At 45.8% G+C, this 22,733-nt stretch overlaps 1 long non-coding RNA gene across 1 annotated transcript in view; it reads right to left on the minus strand.

Moving 5' to 3' along the window:
* Window positions 1-12,242: 12,242 nt before the first annotated feature.
* The window catches only part of LOC128815119 (uncharacterized), a 42,398-nt gene continuing 31,907 nt past the window's right edge, over window positions 12,243-22,733 (minus strand). Inside the window, exon 5 of the long non-coding RNA XR_008439555.1 lies at window positions 12,243-12,352. This is a non-coding gene — a long non-coding RNA (uncharacterized LOC128815119). The remainder of the gene's footprint in view (window positions 12,353-22,733) is intronic.

The following is a 22,733-nucleotide window of genomic DNA, read 5'->3' on the forward strand; positions in this document are numbered from 1 at the left end:
GCTTTACAGGATAAACTCTGAGAATTCCCCCCCTGTTTTCCATTCAGGAGTCAGAATAGTTCCATATTTTCTGCTTTGAGATGTTTTGCTGTTATACAGCTAAATATATCCACTGAAGACAGGAATTACTTTGAACAACAGAAACATTTAATCACTTAAATGCTAAAAATGCACTTTTCTGTCACTCTCCTCACTGCACTGAAATTAGAGTTGGAAAGAACTTTAAAGCCAAGGAGTTTCTCTCCTTTACAAATGAAGTCTCTTGGCCTTGCAAGACTTTTCCCTGCATGATATTTACTGCTGGTTTATCCCAAAGGAGATAAAGGTGCCATAAATTACGGAGTCCCAGCACTTAGTCTGGAGGATAATTGGTGAAGTCTCCTGTGTCAGGAAGATTTTCCCAGCCCTGTCACCAAAATGTCTGTGGGATTAATCATCAATCATTAATCATCAATCATTCATCAGCACAGCAAATACCAGAAATAGAAACACACCAAGCTTTGCTCCTTTTTTTCACTCTTTCTGTTGATAATGCAAAGTAATTGACATGAAACTATTTGACAGACACTGATTGTCCCTTGGGGTTGTTGTGGATCAATGTTCCCAGTGCTCCCAGTGCTCCCAGTGTTCCCAGTGCTCCCAGTGCTCCCAAAGGCAAATCCTGGCTCTCTCAGGAGAGACTTCCAGATCCCCACCCCACTGGTTCTCCAGGTTGCCAGAACATTTTATGGTTTGTTTAATTCCCTGGGACACCTTCCACTATCCCAGGGTGCTCCAAGGGTGCTCCAAGCCCCATCCAGCCTGGCCTTGGGCACTTGCAGGGATGGAAAATGCTCGTACTCAAAGAAGTGCAAAGCAGTGCTCATTTGGTTTGCAAATCTCAGCCAGGAACACTCCCCACACGTCCCCAGTTTTGTGGATTTGACCTCGGGCTCGCCCATCCCACAGGAGTTCATCCTTCTTCTTCACGGCTCCCCTTGGGGAGGCGGGTGGAGCTGTGCAGGAGCAATCTGGAATTCTCCAGGAGAAATCCTGCTCTGACTCCAGGCCCTCAGTCTGGGGCCATTCCCAGCTCAGTCCCCAACACTCCCAGTGCTGCCAGTCTGTGCCCCAGGTTTTGGGAATGGGACATGTTTGACTTTCACAGTGAATTTCATGCATAAATTAAAAAATATTAAAAATTATTTAAAATATAAAATCATAAAAATAATGCAATATAGAAAATATGATTATATATTATAATTTAAATATAATTATATTATATAATTATCTATTTTATAAATCTATTTATATTCATATAAAATATAGCAAAATATGAATATAAAAATATTTCAAAATAGAAAAATATTTTTTATATATTTAAAACCCCTCCCACTGGTGGGCTGTGCTCTCTGCCATCATCACAGGAATTATATCAGTGTCAGGTTTGAGCACTCCCAGGTCACAGCAGTGAAAGGGAGAGCCCAGAACCCCCAGTAAAAGGAGCTGACTGGTCCCATTAGTGCTGCTGAGCTGGGCACTGATGCTTTGGCTGAGCTCCTGGTGGCCACCAGCAGCTCCCAGCTGCAGAGCAGCTCCCCAGGAGGGGCATCCTGTGGAATCCAGCACATCCCTCTGCCTGCCCTGGCTGGCTCCAGACCCTGGCAGGGGGCTCAGAGACCTTGGCACAAAGTCAAAATCACCTGTGGCTTTGATTTTAGCCCATGGAAAAAACTGCCAATTTGTGTGAGGAATTACAAGCCACAAGGGTTTGAGCAGTGTGGTAGTTGAATTAACACAGGGTGGAAAAGTGGAATTTTGGGGTTTTTAGAATGGGGTTCAGGGAGTACAAGATGGAGGGATTTGGGCATGTCCTGACCTCCTTCTCCTCCTTCTTGCCCTCCATGTCTCGCTGTGCTGGTGACACTTTTCTGTTGGTTTCAGGCACAGACACACTGTCCAACATCAATGACAGACATTGGCACGTTATTGTAACCACGGCACACGGAGTTTTTGGTATAAAATGTGAACACTGCCCTGAGGGCAGACAGAATGCCATGGCCGAGCTGCTGGGCAGAGCTCAGCAGGGCAGAGAGAGAATGTTCTAGATCAGGGAAAATAAAGCATTCAGACTCCTCCTTTGGCTGCACGGGCTGGGAGAACAAGGACCTTTACACTCTTGGGGTCACCTCACACCCAGACCCCCAGATCATCCCAGCCTGCCCCAGCACAGAGCACTGGGAGCTGGGATGCTGAGAGCTGCCCATGGTCAGTGCTCTGGTTCCTGTGCTCCCCAGCCTGCAGAGCACAGGTGATGCCACCTCACTACAGGTGCCTGAGTGTGGATATTCTCAGTTCAGTCAGAGAGAAAAAGAGAAAGATTTCTGCCAGGCTAAGCCTGGGAAGAAGTCAGAGAGGAATGTAAACAATCTGTTATCTTGCTTTCTGTTCATATTGTTTATAGATCTGTTCTGCCACACTGACCTGAGTCCAGTGAACCAATCAGGTGAAATGGTTTTACTTTAAGACCAATGGAATTATTGTTCATGATGTTCTCTATAAAAGAGAGAAGGGCTTTTGAATAAACACTCAGTTTACCTTCTGAAGTCGTGTGAGTCATTTCACCCATCCCTGGCTCAACAGCGTCACCTGAGCTCTCCCAGTGACTCCCTGCAAAATGCCAGCAGAACAGCTCAGCTCCAGGCTGGAGCTGCAGTCTAATGCATCCTGAGAAATGATCTCCTTTAAAGGTTCATATTCCCCCTGCTAATTGAAGAGCAGGCACTGGAATTAAACAGGTAATTGGTTCTGGCTGTAAATGATTTATTGGGCATTGTGATAAACAGCACAGCTCTTTCTGCTCTCAGCCCACGGCTCCCTCACCCTGCTGCTCCTGCCAGGATAATTGGCCTTGCTTGCAAATCTATTTGGATTGTACAAGATTATCTGTTAATGCTGGGAGATGAAATGTCATAAAATGAGAGGTGCTGTCAGGAACACTTGGAAGTGCAGCAGTGGTGCAGCTGTAAACACCAGACGCTGCCTTGAAGGGAGGGTCTGGAATTTTAGGATTTTTATTGATCCTAAAAGCTTCCCCGTGGTTTCAAGTGAAGTGTTATGACTCAGCAAAGGGTTTCACCCCAGATCACTTCAGCTCCTCCAGATTGTGCCAGGAAATGTCCACGGGGTTACCTGGATCAAGGTGAGCCACAGAGCACATTCAAACATCCAGAAACAGGAATGCTCCCTCAGAACAGCTCCCCATTTGTGAACTGCTGCTTTCAGCTGCACCACTCTGTGCTCTCTTTAGAAATCAGACAGGAGAGATGAAAATTTGTCCTGGCCCCAGGATGCTCTCAGGAAATGTCTTTGCAGCATTATCTGCTGCATTCAGGGTGGCTCTGTCCAAGAGACACTCGACTTCAGCTCTGGAGAAAGGCACATTGATTTAGGAGAGAAAAGAAAGAGGGAAATATGTTTAGAGGATTATGCAGGGCCTTTTTCACTCATCTTCCTGTGTGTTTTCATGAGATCCCAGCAAAGGACTGGGAACCAGGGCACAGGGTGACAGGAGGGGCCCAGCCAGCCCAGAGGGAAACATCCAAGAGGAGACTGAGAGTCTGCACTGGGCAATATTCCATAAATACCCTCTGCCACAGAAATCCCAGTGACCACCCCGACCTGGGGGAGCCAGAGGATGTCTGAACATTTTCTCCCACGTGCTGCCTGCCCACGACTCTCCAGAGCAGTTTCCCAGCTGTCCTGACCCTTTCCTGTTGTGCATCTCCAGCTAAAAGATCAGGAATTATTGTTGGGGAAGAGCAGAAAGTCACAGCTGCTGTTAGGAATTGGGAATTCCAGATTGAGCACCCACAAGCCCCAACTCTGGTGGAGCATTCCTGGTTTCTCAGCCCAATAAAGAATATTTTCAGCTGAATTATTTCATGGGAAACATGAATCCAAATGTGCCACCAGCCAGGGAAGCAGATGGATTTGGTGACAGTCCTACAGCTGGAAAGGAGGGTCCTGGAACCCAACATTTCTGCAGTTTCATTTATTGAAAACTGCAGGCTTGCACCTGGAAAATCACCAAAGCTGCAGCACAAGTTTATCACCAAACTACCTTTTCCCCCCGTCATTTTTAGAATATATTTAAGGATTTGGATCAATCCCAGGAAATGAAATCCTTCTGTGTCCCCCAAAAGATGGAGCAAGAGTTCTCAAGGCACATCTCCACCCCCAGGGAATAAAATCTGTATTTGTCCTGGGGGTTCACGCCCACGGAGCCTCTTCCTGCCCTGCTGATCTCCCCAAAAGAGGCACTAACTGTGGTTATTTCTCATGGGCTGAATCACACAACTCAAATCATCTCTTCTTTCTCTGCCAGCTTGAGAAAAAAAAAAACCCAAGGCCATCTATCCCTAACCACTGTGATTATAATGCAGTTCCAAATTAGTGCATCAAAAGCCAATAAAAGGACATGAACAAGACATAATGCCAGCCCAGAAAACCATAAATCCATGAAAAATAGCACTGCTCAACAGCTGGCCAGGTTTAATTTTCAAATAAACAGGAGAACATGTCACCTCTTGTTCTGCTTAGCATTGATTTAATGCTTGCATTTTCATTTAAATAGTTTCATTTCCAGAACTTTTAGGTCCATCAGAGCTCAAGCAATCCTGGGGCTCTGCTCAGACAGGGATTGATCTGGGGCTACTCTACAAAACAGATTAATTGAGATTGATTGATTGATTGATTGATTGATTGATCAGGCCCTGCCTGCTGCACACACTAATTCTGGACCATTTAAAGCTCCTAAGGCTTTCTGTTGGGATTCATTGGTTTCACAGGGTAATAAAATCATGACTGGGTGTTCAGCCAAGAGCAGAGAACTGATGGAAGGAAGGGGAGATAGAAATCATGTCAGAGTGGGAAGCGAGGAGCTGCAATGCCCTGTTCCTGCTTGGATTGTCCTCAGCTGCCCCTTTCCTTCCAGTGAGAAAATGTGGGAATTGTCTTGAGCCTGTGGCTTGGCAGCATTTGCATCTTACAAATGACATGAAACATGAAATAACAACCACAAAACAACCACCATGAAATAGCAGCCACTCTCTCCTCAGCATTCCCCAGGACTTGACAGGATCTGGATGTTGGAGAATAATCCCAATTCCATAACAAACAGGTGAATCTGGACGTGTGAAGTTTGGGAAAGCTTCCAGCTCTCTCTCTGCTGGAATCTGTGGAATTATTTTGTCTCAGGGACCCTGAACCAAAGCCTCTCTTGTGCTCAGGCTGGGGGGTCAGGGTTGATTTCAGCTGTTGAGCCCCTGCTCTGCTCCTCAGAGGCCTCCTTGGAAGGTGATTTCTCTCTCCACAACAGGTCCCTGCAGCTCTGCACAACCTCCTGCCCCAATTCCAGCTTCCCACCCCATCTATTTTTGGAACAACCACTCCAAATTCCACCAAACTACTTCAAAGGAGCTGATAAATGGTCAGGGAGAAAAGCATTTCTGCTCTGGGCTCCAGCCTGGAAACCCTCCTGCTTTTGCTGCCACAACTCTGATTTCTGCCCCAGCACCAGCCCCTGGCTCCTCATTTTCCTCTTCCATCAAACATTTCCTGTTCAGAGTTTGGGTCATGCTGAAAAGTCTCTTCCACAACCCTTCTGCTGCTTGGAGTTCATTGGAGATGGAACTCATTACCTGGCACACCCCTGCAACTCCAATTAAACTGTTAATTGATGTCACTGCCCTCAAATTACCAGCTACAAATAAAAAGGGAAAAGACAGGAGATTCAGAATTAATACAAAATAGCAGCAGGTTTTCATTTCCAACCTGGTGTTTGTATCCTTTCAGGACAACTTTACTACCCTGGCTGAGTGCCCCAAGAATAGATGCCCTGATTTATTTAATTAATGATCCCATTGTCTTGGTGTGCTCTGAAATTGGGATACTTTCTCAAGCAAAGGCTGAACAACGAAGTATTAACGGGACTCCTGAGTCTGCCTGAGATGCTGGAGCTGGAATTCCTCAAAGCCTGACAAAAAGGAATGTTTCTCAACCTCTTCCTCTACAAAAACCCTCTTTGAAAGAAAAAAAAAAATCAATCACTTGCCTTGTGCAAGTAAAATTAATTTTCTTTTCTAGTTTATCAGGTTGATTTTTGCCCATCCTGTTTCTCTGTGGCTGCATGCTCAGGAGTGGAGGGAAAGCCAAGAACGAGGTGGACAGTGGATATGGATCATAAAGGAAGGTCCAGGATGGTGAATACTCCCTTAATTATAGATATGTGCTTTTAAATTAAGTTTATAGAGAGCACTGAGGTTAATTCAGCCCACGGACTTTAGCTGGGCCTCGGCGTGGGCACAAACAGCTCAGGATCCTGCTGGGAATCTGCCTGGAGAGCCTGGAGCAAAGGCACTGCCCTGGTTCCCAGCACAGGCTGGGGCAAAGCTCTGCTCTCCCACCCTGCCGTGGCCTCTGCAGCCCTGGGAGTGCAGCTCCCTCCCCTCAAAAGAGGATATTTAATTATAGCTGGGTATTTTAAGTCCAGGAGGGAGGAAGGAGGGGAGAAGCAAAGAGCCTTAAAGATAAAACAATGCCCTTTTGTTTATGTTTTTAATATGGGAATTCTCCTGCCTTGCTCTGAGGAGCTCTGATTTAAAGGGACATCTGGATGTAAAACAAGCAAGGAAAAAGGACCTGGGGAGCAAACACTGGGCAAATGGAAGAGATGCTGAGTGATGAGAGCTTCTCAAGGGACTGTCACAGGCAGGGAGGGGTTCCCAAAGGGACACCTGGGAGCTGAGGTGGCACTGCTGATTTATCCAGGGAATTGTTTGGAGACCAGCGGATGAAAAGCAGGAATGGAATTAAACAAGTGCTGGGGGGGAGGTGCTGCTGACCACAGGCACGGGAGGGGCGCTCTGGAAGGACAAAACAAAGGTTTTCCATGGAAATGTGCCCTACTCCACGTGCTCCCTGCTCCACAACATCCACCCTGCACAGGGAGGGCACAAAACCCTGCCCTGGGGCTGGGATCCCTTTTGGAAGGGACTGGAGCTCACACTGAACATTTTAACCTGAAAATCTGTAAGTTGCCATTAATGGAAGTGACGGATCACAGTATTGGAGTGGGAATTACACAAAGTTCATGTGGCCTTTCTCTTTTCTAACGCAATTATTGGGACCAATTGGCTGTGCAAGACCTTCCTGAATCATCTCACCCACCCCACAACAGAGGTGACTCTGCTGGAATCCACTAAACTGTCCCTGCCTCTGCATCCTGCTTAATAAATTGCAGGAGCTGACAATAGATAAGTTTCAAAGTGATAAAAATGGGCACAAACCTGCAGCACTGGGGAGTTACAGGCTGGGAACACAACACAGACTATTTCACAATAGAGTTGCTGTTGCAGAACCATAAAATTATTATTAAAATTTTATCTGGGTGCCTTTTTTCTCCTTTCACCTCTGCTACAAAAGCATCACAAGCAGCTGCAATAAACAGGATGAATATTTATCCCCTTAGTTCCTTTATCAATACCTGGACATCAGCCTTTTCTAATAAAATTACAACACAAATGTGATTAAATCCCAAGATATGAAAGGATGGGGACAGTGATTGCTGTGTGCACAATGCTGGCTCAGATAAGAACTTAAGGTCTCAGAACTTCAACCTGAATTTTATCCAGAATTAATTTCCTTTAATGACATTCAATCACATTCTCAGCAGCTCCAGTTGGGTTTCTCTATGGTTGGGAGGCTCTGATAATCAGTTTATAAACAGCTCTTGTACTCAAAGAGTGAAAATGGGCAGCTTCCCATCCTGATAACAGCAAAGACCTAAAGTTGTCCATCAGGGGTTTTATATTTATATTATTTATCAGCTCCAGGAGCTGATGAATTCCCTGGAAGGGGAGCAGCTCGTTTCACAAATTCAGCTGGATGTGCAGAGAGGAGAGGAGAGGAGAGGAGAGGAGAGGAGAGGAGAGGAGAGGAGAGGAGAGGAGAGGAGAGGAGAGGAGAGGAGAGGAGAGGAGAGGAGAGGAGAGGAGAGGAGAGGAGAGGAGAGGAGAGGAGAGGAGAGGAGAGGAGAGGAGAGGAGAGGAGAGGAGAGGAGAGGAGAGGAGAGGAGAGGAGAGGAGAGGAGAGGAGAGGAGAGGAGAGGAGAGGAGAGGAGAGGAGAGGAGAGCTCAGTGCAGCTCCCTGGACTGGGCCATGCCCATCCAACATTCCACAGAATCTCCTCCAAGGTCTGGGACCACACTGCTGGTTTGGGGCTGGAACCAGTGCAGGAGCAGAACCTGGGATCTGAGCAAAGCCAGGCTTTGGCTGGGAGCAGCTCATCCCTGCCCCTGGAATCTCAGGAAGGAAATGAAAGGAATGCCCAGGACCTGCTGGTTCTGACAGAGCTCCCAGGTTCAGCTCCTGAGCCTGGCTTGGAGGAGGGGACAGACAGGGAGTGCAGCCTAAGGAGAGCAAAGTGTCTCTTGGAAAAGCCTCCTGACAAAGCTGCACCAGCTCCTTGCTCCAGCCCCACTCCTTATTCTATGGAATTTTGCTGCCCAAAATAACCCTAAAAGGGTCAGAGGCCAAGGCAGGGTCCCTCTGAGCACAGCTCACTTGTTCACAAACTTCCACATCACCCACCAGGCCCTGAACTCACATCTGCACAAGAAAATCCAATTGTCTGACCTCACAGTAAACACGAGATGTTTTGCTGCTTAATTCAACTGCCTGCCTCTTCCCTTTTGCCTCCTGTAAACACAGATTTAAATTTAGAACAAGGGTGACAGATCAGGCTGGAGAAGAGGGAGGTTCCACGTCTCGTCCTCAACTTTGCCTCACATGGCTCTGCCATGAGCCAGCTGTTCTGAGTGTAAATTTGGGATGCAGGGAGCACTAACCCGGAGTAAAGTGTCCCTGCAGACACGTGGCCACCTCCCTGCACCGAGGAGAGGGATTGAAGCGCTCCACAAAGTGCTCATGAAATGTTGGATTTCCCTGAGAGGAGCTGGGAAAGCTCAGCTGAAGTCCCAGGGGTGAGTGTGGCACAAGTCCCTCTGTCACAGCCTTTGTGTTTGCAGCACACTTTTGGCTAAAAAAAAGCAATAAAGGAGGCACAGAAAATACCCAAGTAGTGGATTTTGAAAGCATCTGGATGGAAAAGGAGCCTTTTCTCAGGCTGTTTCTTCCAGAAATATCATTTTACACCTGCTCAGTGGGGCTGGGCTGGAGGCTCTTGGATTTCCCTTCCAGCCTAAAGGATTGTGTGGCTGTGGCCAAGCAGCAGCAGCTCCACGTTGTCCTGAGCCAAGGACATGCTCTGGTCACGTTTTGTTACTCTCAGTGCTGGGAAGAGGAAAGGAAGTTTTCCACAGGGAATCTTTGAGTGGTGACATTTGTCCCCTAATCAGCTCTGGAGCAGCACCACCAAAATGAAATGAAAGAATACCAGAGTTCTGAGATGTGAAATTCAGTTTGGGATTTGAGTCAGATTTGAACTTCAAAAACAGAATGGAAAAAAAGTTTTACTTTCTGAAACATGGCTTGTATTTATCACACTCATCCCATTGGGATGGGACACTGGCCAAAGCATTTCCCTGTTGCCTCAGAGACAGAAACAGAGAAGTGGAGTTAAATCCCTGCAATATCCATGGAATTATTTTATTTCTTAGTCCTTAAAACAATCTTGAACTACTTAACCCTGAAAAGTCTCTGAAAATAGCTGGGAAATATGCTTGCATACTTTGACAATGCAATTTGTTTCTATTTAAAAGATGGCATTAATAATGTCCTAATTGATTAACTATCAGGTCAAATGAAGGAACGAAATTATTGTTGAGTATTTTAGTTTTGACAGCATCAATTAACAAAAAAATGCAGTATTTCTAAGAAGTAGTTCTAAAAATAATTTTGACAACAATTCATTAATTAGCACAGATTGCCTTCATCAAATTAATGCAGGGGTCGGTTTGTCCCAGTGGGTTATTTTAAGTTAAATGCCCATCATGCACAAAATTCCAGCATAAAGGTTATTTCCAGCCTTTCCCAATACCCAGATTAATACAGAATTTTCCCAGAAATATTTAAAGCATGTCAAGAACAGCAGGACATACTTTGCCTTTATCCAAAACACTTTTTAACTGTCAGGGCAAATACTCAAAGTCGCTCTGAGAGCTCGAGGGGGGGAATTCTTTCCCTGCTGTAACAGTGGGTGAAAAACCTGCCTGCTCCAGGGGAAAGGAAATTGTTCCCAAATGAAGGGAGGCAGCTGGGGACAGGGCAGGGACACAGAGGGGTTTGGGGCTCAGCATTTCCTAGAAAACAGCACCCAGAAACAACTTTTGGTGTGTCCAAAGGCACCGGTGGGGCTGGGAGAGCAGGAAAACCCTGGGGGTTCACACAGAGCTCAGCTGAGATTCTGCAAACGCAACAATTCCCACAATTCCCAGTGGGAATTTGGTGCCAGGGAAGTTTTCCTAAGACGTGGCACTGCTGGCAGTGAATCCAGGATAATAACCATCCTCAAAACCGTGAGGTTTATCAAAACCTTTTTGATACAAGGCCTTTCTCTCAGCCACAAATCAGATATTCCAGAGAGAGGAGACTGCCCAGGAGCAGTCCCATTGTTTAAAGCAGCAACCCAAGCCCCAGGAGAGCCATCCTGTGCATCCCAGACACATCTGGGGGTGCCTCTGAAATAGAGATTTTTGGAGTTCACTTAAGTTAACAAAATTAATTCAGCATTTCTATTTTAGCTTGTCAGGTTATGTGTTGAATTTTAACCTTTTACTTAAGAAACCTCTGCCTGGTACAAAGGGCATAGGAAAATGCAAATTTCTGAATCTTCTTGCATAAAGAACAATACCAGAAGAGGCAAAGAACCCAGATAAAGAAGCTCCTCTGTCTCCAAGCCCATCAAGACTGACAGACGTACTCAGATAAGCACCAAAGGACTGACAGCGCACGCGCAGAGAGGAAAAGTTCAAAAATTCAATCATGAGGAAGACCACGATCTTCAGCCTCAGGACCACCGAGAGACCCCCGTGCGACCACCACAGCAAACCAGGCGTGCCCAGAAGGGCGTGGACTCATTTAGCATGAGAGGCGAGGACAGGCGGGGCCAGGGGTTGAATATGCATGGAAAAGTTGTGCAATGTATTGCATATGGAACAGCTTTGGGAATAAAGGTGTGGGTCAGCCTGAGGCTCGGGGCACAAGTTTTGGAGAGCGATCTCACTTGTGATGGGTGCTGGCATACAGACCCACTTCATAACTACCCCAGGTGTGCAGTCTGTTTATTTATTCCACTTATCACTTCACCTCTGCTGGGGGATCCAGCCCAGCTGAGCTGGGAGGAAGCTCAGCCTGTCCCATGTGCCCCACATTGAAAGGCAGGATGCATCCATTTGCCATCTGCATGGCAGCTGTCTTCTGTTCAGTGGGCAGTTTTCCTTATCTCTTCCACAACCAATCCTCTCTCAGGGGAGACATCTGCTGATAAGGGGCCATTGAGTGTCACTGCATGACTGATAAGAACTGGAACATCCCATTGGGAGAGGCTCTGCCCAGAGGGAAGAGCCAAGCATTCCTACCTGGATATAATCTGGAGTTTCTGGAACACCAGCACGGCTTTTCCTGGACTGGATTTTCCCAGAGGAACAGCTGCCTCTTCAAAAAAAGACTACACCTTTTTTTTTCTGCAGGATCACTGCTCCAACACACCTGACACTCCAGCAGGACTGCAGCCACAATTCCAACTGGACTGCAGCCAACATCCTGATTAACAGGGTGTCAGGTTGTGTTCTGACTCTCTCAGTGTTGTTTTGGTTCACTGCACTGTTTATTTTATCTTTTTATTTTCTTCCCTAATAAAGAACTGTTATTCCTGCTCCCATATTTTTGCCTGAGAGCCCCCCTTAATTTCAAATTTATAACAATTCGGAGGGAAGGGGTCTACATTTTTCCATTTCAGGAGAGGCTCCTGCCTTCCTTAGCAGACACCTGTCTGTCCATGCCATGCCATGCCATGCCATGCCATGCCGTGCCATCCCTCAGAGCACCAGCCCTGGATTCATGGGCAGAACAGCTCCCAGGGCTGTGCCTGCTCAGGGGGATTCTCCTTCCTCTCTGGGCAAGCATTTCTGATTTAAAGGGGGGTTTGTGGGGTTTTGGCATCTGCTCGTGCCAGGAACAGGGAAAACACAGCTCTGGCAGAGCAGAGCAATGCCATGGCTGCAGCTGTGCCTCACCTGGGACAGAAGGCTCTGCTTGATCCAGTCCCTGAGTGATCCAGATTTATCCATGTCAGGAGAGCTGGAAATGCAGACATCCATCAGCTGAGCGGCCTTTAATGAGTGGGCAGCACCTGTTCATCAACGTAATATTAATTATCTTAATAGTCTTTAATTAATGTGATATTAACAGGAAAAACAGCAACCTGCTTTGCAGAAGGAAATCCAAAGAAAGCCTGATGGGCTTGTGCATATAAATAATGTCATATTTTACAGCCTGCTCGGATGCTGAAGGTTGGAATTTAAAAAGAGCAGAGCTCTGTGCAGTATTCCCAAACTGAGGGGGATTCCAGCCCTGGCTATAAGAGACCCACTTTTATTTTATGCTCCCCCTGTGCTGAAAATCCCCAGGTTAACCCAAAGAACAAAGATTCATGAAAACAAGCCAAATAAACTCTTATCAGAAGAGCAGACCAAGAAACAGTTCCAGTGTCTGGCAAGTTCATTTCAACCCCAGTTATTTTTTTTTTTAACTTCATTAGACAATAGGGAAGCAGAGTAAATGGTGTGTGAATTTAATAAATTTATTTTAGAAAATTAATTACAAAAATGGCTATCAAATGGGACTAGGGGTAGGTGGAGGATTATCTGATGGAGACAGAGGAGACAAAAGCACGGAATCATTAATGAATCCCCTTAGATTTCATTAAATTAAGGCTGTGAACAAATATGTCAGGAAGAATGGAGAGATTTTGGCTTTTGGCCCGGGAATTTTCCTGGGGGCTTTCCTCTAAGGCCAGATTTGTGCCTCTCTTGTGGTGAGTGAACACTTCAAAGTCAAGATTTCTGGTGGCTTTACATCCCAATTCTTCCTATCAAATAAAGAAGAAGCTCATGTGCAGCTGATGAAATGACAAAGCCTTGGCACTTCTGTTTGTGCCTGAAGTCAGCAGAAAATACTGGAGACATCAGAGGGAGGATGAAGGAGGGGGAGGTTTTTTCTGCTCCAGAGTGAAGCAGAAATTTCTGGTGACTCCTTTTTCCAGGGCCAGATTCCCTCTATCCCACCCTCTACCTCTCAGAGCTGTGGGACAGCTCCACTGGGGGTTCTGTATAAACCCCTTGGGTACAGATTCCCTCAGAAATGTTGGAAATGGGGAATATCCATCAGATCAGACACTCCTGTGCCAGCCCAGAGCAGTTCATGGGATTTTATCCTGAGCACAACCGCCCAGACTGGAGGGAACTCAAGGCTGCAAACACCAACTCCTCCTTAATGGCCTTTGATGAAGAAGCACCAGATCCCTCAGAAGCTGCTTCAGGATCCCATAACTCTCCCTGATAGCATATTTGCAATTCTTCACTCCCTGATCCTGTTTTTATTTCACAGTTGAGGAGGGAAAAACAATATTTTATGTGAGCCAAATGTCACACGAGTTGTGCTGGCCTCAGAGGCAGAGCCTGAGCTCAGATTTCTGCCACACTTGTGCAGAGTGAATCAGCCCACTTGGATTTATTTCCCAGAGAACACTTCCAGTCTGACAGAGCAGCCCAGGGGGTGGGGAGGGAGAACATTTGGTTCTAAAAATAGGTTTTTAATGGGCCATGAGCTGATAAAACTCTCCTGCTACAACAGAGAAAGGTGCAAGAAATCTTAATATGAACAACTTCCTTCTTCCCAAGGTAATTTACACCATAAAGCACAAAGGTCAGCTGCTTCTTCAAGCCTGTATCAATGTTTTATTGTCTGATGATACCATTCTTAATATCAGATGCATTAATATGAATCAAGTCTTTGGATGTTGTAGCTGAATGTGCTAAAATTGGGAGGCAGTTGTGTGGAGTTAAACAACCCATCCCATCCAACCCTTTTCCATGGGATAACCAGAATAAAATGTGCACAGTTCTCTTTCTTTATCAAAACCAGTGGCACCAGAGCTTGTTTGTAGTGCTGGGTTCAGTTCTGAGCCAGGTGTGAGCTCACAGTAAAGGAGAGCTGGGAAAACCTTCAGCTTCCCTTTGCTGAGCTGGCTCTGAGTGAGTGATGCCATGGGGGATGAACATCCCCAGCGTGCAGATTTTCCTGGAGAGCTTCTCCTGCTTTTCCTGCCTTGGAAAAGCTCCCCCAGGCTGCCCTAAATGAGAGTCATTCAGAAGTGTGGGCAGCTCCTGGGCTTCAGATTTAACCTGGAAATTTTTGGAGGTGCCAGGAAAGGGTTTGGGGTCTGGCTCTTCAGTGACACGTCCATTCCTCCTCAGCAGCTCCCAAAATCCCAACCCAGGGACCCCAGAGAGCTCCTCAGGCCTGAGGCAGGCAGGGAGAAAGAGGGGCAGCTTCTCTTGGCTTGTTTTGTTTTAATTAGAAACAGCTTAATGAGGTGGCAGAGCTTCCCATGCCACCTTCTGGCACCACTTAGCATCTTTAAAAATCAATACAAAGCACAACAAATGTTTCAAAATGCTCCGTTTGCACAGGCATTTCCATGGAAAGGGCTCGAGGTTCTTACCCTGCACTTCTGCAAACAGTTCAAGGTCCAAGCACATCAATCAATAGAATTTATGCAGCTCACTTTGTGCCCACACAGCAGATTTTTTTTTTTTTTTTACCTCCAAAATGAGTGTTCTTTCCCTTCATTGATTGTTTTGGGGCAGCAATCTGGAAAATCTGGAATATTCTCAGTCCTGCTTTGCCAATAAGCACAACTAGAGTTGATTTATGCCTCCACCTTTGATCCACGTCTACGGATCATTTTTTGGGTTTGTTCTGGTGCTCAGGGGAACAGTGACCCCAGGCCAGGGCAGAGCCTTGCACCGAGTAAATCTGGATATTTAAAGGACTTCTGGGCCATATTGGACCACAGGGGTGGTTGGGAAAGAAAAAAAAATGGGAAGAATTAAACCAGAATTAATTAGTGCAACAGCCCACCTTTAAATACAGAATTTTTTATGATCAGATTTCTAAATCAGGTGGAGCTGGGGTTTGGAGAATGAGATGGTGACATTGAAGCTGTTGGTGAATTAAGCTGTAGCTTTTTGGAAGTGTTAAGAAGTTGCAGCAACATTTTAATCTGCAATAATTTTCCTTCCCAGCTGAAGCTCAGGCTCAGGTGGCACCTGGGGGTGTTTACCTTGATGGAGTCACTACATTTGGATTGATTTTGTTTTTTCCTTGCAAATTTTCCACCAAAATTGATTTAATCTTTTAGAGTACTGTGCATTTAAAAAAAAACTTGCATTTTCTGGTCAGCTACGTCACTCGGAGCAGTTCTTTCTCAACCAGGAAAATAAAACAGTTTTCTCAACCAGAAAAATAAGAACAATTTAATTGATAATATCTTTATATCTAACACTGCTTAATATGAATTAAAGTCAAAAAAAAAAGTCAAAGCAAAAAAAAGTCAAAGCAAAGAAGATCCTCCATTGGGGTTTTTTCATTGGTTTGGTGCCTTAAGTTCATTTTGTGAATTTCCAGGGTTCTGAACTCATTTTTTAGAGCATGGGTTTGGCTTTGTTAATGGCAATGCTCAGTAATTAGCACAAAACATCCCTGGATTTCGGGACCCAGTTAGTGACAAGTTCTGAGAAGCATTTCCCCTGTGAACTGCTCTGTGTTATCACTCTCAATGCTGCATCAGTACTCTCAAACAAGATCAATCTCACACATTTCCAGTTCAAGGCACGATATTAAAATAATGAAATAAAGCCAGATAATGTTTAAAGATCCCTCGTGCCAAGAGTTATTTCAAATCCCCAGGAACTGATGCACTGTTGTTGGCCATATTTTGTTGTTAAATTGCATTAATAAGGAGAGAAATTGCAGTTCACGTTCCCATGTAATTGCAATTCTGAGATAGGAACTGCTTTTCCTTGCAGACTGAGCTGAAATAATTGAGCTGATTCCACATAGGCTGGGCTTTTGCAGGCTGGAAATGGTGGTTTTTTTACTTTATCTCCTCTTCCTGGTAGGGAGAAAACTGCTGCTCACTGATAGCAAACAAGAGAAGCCTCAGAGAGAAAACTCTCCATTTATATCCCACATTATCTGACATCAACCAGCATTATCCCTTCTGGATTTCATCTGGAAAATGCATAATAAATCAAAATTTCCAAGTTGGCTTTTGGCACTGAATACATAATTCTGTGTATTTGAGAAAAAAAAAAAAAAAAGTCAACCCTCTGGGCATCGTTGGGTCTGGAAGTTTCCATCGGGGGGGCACTGGGAATGCAGCAGGTTCCAAATCTGGCTCCGTTTTGCTGAGCTGGATCAGATCAGCTGCTCTGCAGCCACCAGTCCTGGGAGGGAGCTTTGTGTGAGAGCTGCAGATGGAGCTCCTGGGGCACTGGCAGGACAGGGAGCCACGAGGCACACGTGAGATCCCACTAAACCAGCTGAGTTACCTGAAAATTTCACCTTCTCACCTGCTCGAGTCCCACATCTCTGCGAGCAGAGAGCACCAAGGAGCTTCAGCACAGCTGAGTCACCCCAGATCAGCTGATGTGACAGCCTGGATAAACTCATTTGTCCCCCAGAATTCCCACACAGCACCCAGGATAAAAATCCCCCTGCTAAACAGGAACGCCCAGATGTTCATCTCCCTGCTGAATGCACAGAAATATCCTGGCTGTGCTCTGCTCCCTGGGGAGCCCCCCCAGAGCACAGAGTGCCCCTGGCTGTGGAGAGCAGGGAATCCCAGCACGGGATGGGTTTGTGGGAAGGAAGAGGAGAGGCTGCCAGGGTTGGAGGGTTTTTTTTTGCACAGTGTGAGGTAACAGCGCTTCCAAAGCAATTTGCATCACTTAAAAACCAATTTGTGTTGTAAACAGAGCCTTGCCCTGCCTTGCAGGAGGTGGCTGGGACTCGGCTCAGGCAGCTCCTCTGAATTGCTCCACTCAAGTACCTCTTGTCTCTGCTCTGCTCTGACACCAAAATATTCCCTCCCTTTTCCTATGTCCAGCTGTCACTCACTCCCAATGACACTGTTGTTAGCCCAGTTGTCAAGGATTTACAAGGGCAATACCAAAAAAGGGATTTGGGTTGGAAAAAAATACATTATGTGTTCTTGGAACTGCATGTAAGTGGTGACCTCATGACTTTAAATACAGACTCTGAGAGCTCAGGATTTATCTGAAGAAGTTGTGAGATTTCATACACTTTTGGTTAATCCACAGCTCCTCAATTCCACAAATTCCTAGTGCAAGGAACCAAAGCAAATAGTGAGAGGGTAGCTTTCCATGACACTTATTTAAAAAAAAAAAAAAAAAAAAAAAAAAAAAAAAAAATCCCCTCAAACAATCAAATAACCCCAAAGACTGGCAAAAAGAATTGCAAAGTGTCCCTGGAGCCAGCTGGAGGGATGATGGGGATGGCACACACGGAGAGGAGCAGGGACAGGTCCCCCTGGCTCTGTTTGAGCTGAGCTGGGGAGGTTTGCTGCTCTCAGCAGCAGCTCCCACCCAAACACATCCCAGCCTTTGTGCACGGCTTGACCTGTCAGCACTGACCAAGGTTCTCTTTTTGCAGTTTGCACTGTTCAGTAAGTGTGAAATGCTCCTCTGAAACCTCTGGCTGCTCCCAGACAATCTGGGCACAGACCCTTTTTTTATATCTGCTTGGGCTCTTTGATTCTTTCATCTCTTTTTTGTTTGTTTGTTTGTTTGAACTTACGATTCCATTTCCTGTTTGTGGTTGCTGTTTGTGGTCCCTGAGCTGCACTTTGCCTTTTGATGAACATTCCCTCTGGAAAAGCCACTGGTACTCCAGGCCCAGAGCCACTGCCCACTCATTCCAGACCAACTCCTGCAGCTGGAAGCAGAGCCACTCTTTGACTGTAATTAACTTCTGTGGCTTAAAAGAATATGCCCCTCACTGATCTGCAGTGTGCAGCTGGTGATTAAATTTAAAAAAATTCTTTTCACTAAGACATTTTGTTCTGTTCAGTTCTCCTGGGATGGTCATGTGGCCGTTCAAAACCTGTTGCTTTGCACCATTCTGTCACTAAAAGGAGCTGAGAAAGCTCCTGGTACAGAGAGGCAGAGTATTTCTTTTGAAGCAGACATTGTAAAAATAGCTGGGGAGAAAACAACAGTGTCTTACCAGCCAAAAAAGTCAGATAAGCCTAACTGAGAAACAAAAACAACACATGCCAAAAAAGAATTCAAGCAATCGCCTCAGACAATCCAGAAAACCAATCAAAGAGTGGAAAAAAGAATTGCAAAGTGTCACTGGAGACAGTTGGGAGGGATGGGGAAGGCAGGAGAGCACAACAACATGAACAGAACAGAGGAATTTCAGCTCAGTGCAGCTCCTCCACTGCAAATCTTTGTTTTGTCTCTGTGCCTCTGAGGCTGTCACTGCTTTAACAGAAAATAAAAATCTCCCTGGGCTAAAGAATCCTCGCAGGCTCCTTCATCCATGGTAAATTACTGTGTATATTGCAGATAAGATTTACAGCACAAAGATTCTGAGCGATGACAAATCATAATTCCAGCTCATGGTGTATTCCCTGTTTCATTTCATTATCAATTCATTATCTACCTCACTGCAATTAAATCCTGCAGGATTTTGGAAGCCCTCACCTACAGCCAAAGGTGTGGAATGCTTGCTTGGAAAGGGACACGAGCAGAGAAGCCAACAGAAATATTCTACCCGCTGGTAAGAGGGAAAATAAAAGACCTGGTTGCCTTAAAACAAGCAAATAAATTCCCTGCTACCCCAAACCTCAAAAAATGTTCACTTCATCCACGTCAAGAGGGTTATTTATGAAACTGTATCCTTGTCAGGACTGCAGGACATTCCATCCCTTTGCTCAAATACTGTAAATTCATGAATGATGAGAAAAATCTTAATTTGGCCAAAATATCTATATTTATCTGAAACAGCAAACGATCAGCTTGCCTCAGTGCTGACATGGCCTTTCACTGACTGCTGTGTGCAATTACAGCACTCCCCCGTGCCAGGGCTCTGATGTGGAGCAAGCTGAGCTCAGAACAGGATTTCACTGTGGCTGGAGCAGATTTTCTTCCTCAACAGCTCCGAGTTCAATCCCCAGCTTCTGGGAACTGTTCTCATCCTTCTGCAGGGAGGGCTGCTGCTAAAACCCACCACCCTCTGAGCTGAAGGGAATCTCCTGCCCTGAGTGGTGGTTTTGCAGCGCACCAGGAGGGAAATTTGTGCCAAATTTCTGCCTCTCCACGAGCCAGAGGGTGGCTGGCAGGAGGCAGAAGCGTGAGCAGGCTCCATAAACCCTTCCCTCGGACAAACCAGTCCCCAGATGCTTTCACTGACCCAGAGCGTGCTGGGTTTGCTCCTCAGGGCTGTAAATCAAAGGTTTTATTGTTCAGGGGCTGAGCTGAAGCAGGAGGAGTTTCTGTGGCCAGTGCTGGGCTGGAGGTCGCATTCCACGGTCCAGTTGTGCATCTGCAAATGTCTGAGCACGAGATGTTTACAGAGAGAGAGGGAACAGCAGCTCCCGAGGGGCAGCTCCTGCTCTCTCCCCGGGACAGGACAGGGCCCAGGGAGGGGCTGGAGCTGTGCTGCTGGTGGAGTTTGCAGGGAGGAGAAACTCCCCCATTCCTGCTTGGATCCCACTTTCTGGGACAGGGAATGTTGGGCCTGCAGCTCATCCTGGCCCGGGAGGATCTGCCCTGCAGGGTGAAATGCTGGAGCTTGTTGCAATTCCAATTCTAGGAACAGCAAATGCTGTTTGCTCTGGTTTAGAGGAGAAATGGAGAACATTTCCCTGAAATCCATCCCAACGTGCTGGCTGGATTTCAGGGAAGGTTGTTCCCCAGAGGGTGCTGGCACTGCCCAGGCTCCCCAGGGATGGGCACGGCCCCGAGGCTGCCAGAGCTCCAGGAGGGTTTGGACAGAGCTCCAGGGGTGCCAGGGTGGGATTTTGGGGCTGGGCAGGAACAGGACTCGATGATCCCTGGGGGTTCCTTCCAGCTCAGGATATTCCAGGATTCTCTGGAACAGCTGAGGGCTCTGCTCAGATCCCTGGGCAGGGACCAAAGAGGGGGGACAGCAGGACACCCTGGGTGCTGCTCCCCAAACACCTCCTGAGGTGACAGAACCCAGAGCCAGCCTCTCCAAGGGGAATCTCCCTCCCATTTCAGGGACACCACAACTGGGCTCCCATTTTCCCCATTTTTTGTTCTAAACCGGAGCAAACAGCGTTTGCTGTTCCTAGAATTGGAATTGCAACAAGCTCCAGCATTTCACCCTGCAGGGCAGATCCTCCCGGGCCAGGATGAGCTGCAGGTCCAACATTCCCTGTCCCAGAAAGTGGGATCCAAGCAGGAATGGGGGAATTTCTCCTCCCTGCAAACTCTTGTGACCAAGCACTTGAGAATGGAATGGGAGAAGTTGCTGTGATTGAGTTTCCATGAATGGAATGTTCACCTCCCTGCTCATCAGGAAGAATGTGGATCATGGCTGTATTAATACATGTCTGTAATTATAATCAGAATGTTTTAGAAGAAAGAACAACCAGCCTGGCTGGAAATTGGCTGTAAATTTCCATACCAACCTGAAATCTATTTTAAGCAAAGTGCAGAATGTGACTCAACAAATGTTGAATCAATGCTTGCATGCAAGACATCAGCTATAAATCTGGGGAATGCTTTCAAGTAGTCATTTACCAGCAATTAATAAAATATTAAAAAAAAAAAATAGAGAAAAAAATGAGCTTTTCCTGAGACTGACCACAATTCCAGCTCATTAAATTCTTCTTCTTTTTTTTTTTTAATGCAATGTTTGTCCTCATTATTTATCTCCACTTCATAACAGAACACTTGTTCTCATGAAAACATAACTTTGTTCTCACACCCTTTCACTCCATGTGCCAAACTCGGTTTCAGACATATTTTGTTGGTATTCCACTAAAACTTGGAAAAACTGGAGACTGACTGACGTGAGGGGAGCCATAAACCCGAGCACAAAATGCCAACAAGTTCTCTGTGGGATCTGGTACAGCCAGCTGAGCTCCTGAGGGACTGAAAAACAACCACTGGGGAAACTCTTCAGAGCCACATAGGGAATATTTGCTGTTGTTAGCAAGTCTTCACTGTTAGACAAGGAAATAAATTCAGATTTATAAGCATTTTCTTGTAGCACAGACCTTTCTTTTTTACAAAACCAGGTCTAACTTAGGCCAGGTCTATTTGCAGTCACAACTGGCAGTGGTAAACAATCAGAGCAGCTCTTTGTTCCTGGAACCAGGATCAAACACCAAAGTGCTTTGGGAGAGGGAGGGGGGGGTCAAAGCTCCCTCCTGATTTCCCAAAAGAAAACTGCAGCTCTGCTTATCCAGCCCTGCTTCTGGAGGCCAGCATGAAGAGCACCTTTTTCACCATTCCCACGTAAAATCCTAAGGAGGAATCTCTGAGAACCTCAATTTTCACTGCCCTTCCCAGCGTTGCTCCTCCTTCTTTTTGCAGTTTGATGAATTTAGCTTCTTTTTCCTTATTTCTGGCTTTTGAGCAGCCCACCATGGTGCAAAACCCAGGAGACAGAACTGAGCCAGGACTGAGGTAAGCAAATCTACCCAATGGATCACTCCATTAAAACAAAACAAATAAACCCCCCACCACCACCCCAAAACAAACCCCAGCAATTTCCAGAGGCTGTCGCAGCCTCACTTTGCCACTTCAGGGCTCTTTGTATGTTTATTTTTGGGTCACTTCAAAGCACCAAGAGCAAAGCAGCAAAAGGTACCTCAAGAATTATCCTGAGTGGATTTATGGACCTGTAAGTACCAAAATCTTTGCTGTGCTGCCCTGATTTTATAACAGATGCAGAGCAGTTGTGCAACTGGAGAAACATCAATTATTGCTTCTGTTCACAAATAAACACTGGGGGCCTGGGCCAAGCTCCTCCTGCTGAGTCCTGCTCAAACTTCAGCTCCTCCCTGCCCTGTTCCCTCCCCCTTTATCTGAACCCAGAAGATGAAGAGGAACTACTTGTTCCCTCCAATTTAATATGTTTAAAATTCAAGGCTCATTCTTGTGTCTCATCCCATTTCTAATTAATTTCTGGGTTAGTGTTTTCATGTTTTCCATTTCACTGAGCAAAACAGACTCCTGAGCTGTCCATCTCCTGCTGCAACTGAGACAGAGCTGCAAAACAACAGGACCTTCTCATTCCTTCAATCACCTGAAAAATGATGGCTCTGCAACCCAGCTTTAAGCTATCACTGAATTTGATTTGGGAACATTTTAACAATAAGAGATATTGAGATTCCCATAACCAGTGGATATTCATTAAAGCAAAATCACATAGCAATCCCTTACAATTACATAAAGTGTCCAAAACATTGACCATTGCAGAAAATTTATAATTAAAGTTATTGAAATTAATTAGAAAAGGAGATAGTAATTAAATTCCTGTTGCTGGCATGTAAAACTGCTCTGAAATTCAATACAGTGGATGGCTCCTCCAGAAAGGGGGATGTTGGTGCCATTTCTTTCCTTATGCTAGAAAAAAATTAAAGCTAATTTTTATGGTAAGAACTCTTT

Source organism: Vidua macroura, chromosome 15 (genome assembly GCF_024509145.1).
Source record: "Vidua macroura isolate BioBank_ID:100142 chromosome 15, ASM2450914v1, whole genome shotgun sequence".
Lineage (NCBI taxonomy): Eukaryota > Metazoa > Chordata > Aves > Passeriformes > Viduidae > Vidua > Vidua macroura.